The sequence below is a fragment of the Olea europaea genome, unplaced genomic scaffold (assembly GCF_002742605.1).
Source record: "Olea europaea var. sylvestris unplaced genomic scaffold, O_europaea_v1 scaffold2043, whole genome shotgun sequence".
Classification (NCBI taxonomy): domain Eukaryota; kingdom Viridiplantae; phylum Streptophyta; class Magnoliopsida; order Lamiales; family Oleaceae; genus Olea; species Olea europaea.
Window position 1 is genome coordinate 176152 of NW_019238336.1, and position 793 is coordinate 176944.

Genomic DNA, 793 nt, shown 5'->3' on the forward strand with positions numbered 1-793 from the left:
GATTGCAATTAAGGTAGAAGAGTTTAGAAGAACAAAATGACCACTTAACAAAAGAGAAGTTAAATAGGATCGAAGCATTGTTTTGTAGACCTATGATGATAGTTTTTGAGGCACTAATCAATTTGTTGAATTTGATTATTCTGTGTTTACTACTGGAATTAAAAAGAGTGAAAAGGAATGTGATTAATTGATATTCAGGTTTAGCGTGTTTTGAATAATTGCATTTTGCAGTTAGAAGAATATCACAGTCAGTTCCTCTATCTTTCCTGAATCTTATTGGTGTCCTGAAAGGGAATTTGTTATTGTTTTTTGGCAGTGAAGCATAAGAATGAATTGGTATGGACAATTCATATCCTATCATCTATATTTTACCAAACAAATTGACTTGATGGGGGATACGTGGTCTAGAAAGGAATAGGCAGGTGTGGAATGTGTAAACAAATTGAAAGTTTTAAAATGCTAATCTTAATATTTTAATTTGATTTGTCAAAACTGAGAAAAACGATACATTTTGAGTGTAATTTGCCTTTGGGACACGTTTTGTGGGTTTACAAGTGTATTGTCATTGGGCACTGTCATTGTACAAGTCAATTTTAAGAGTGAGTTTTATTCAACTCCGTCTAAAAATGGTATTACAATGGAAATCACTTCTTAGGAGTCTCTTATTGTGAACAGGACGGATGACTTGTAGAGTTACCCAACTAAGAAATTGGACCACTATATTGTCCATTCTCAAAACAGTTCATTGTATTGACTACTTGTGATGAAAGCCTGTCTTATGGGGTTATGTGAC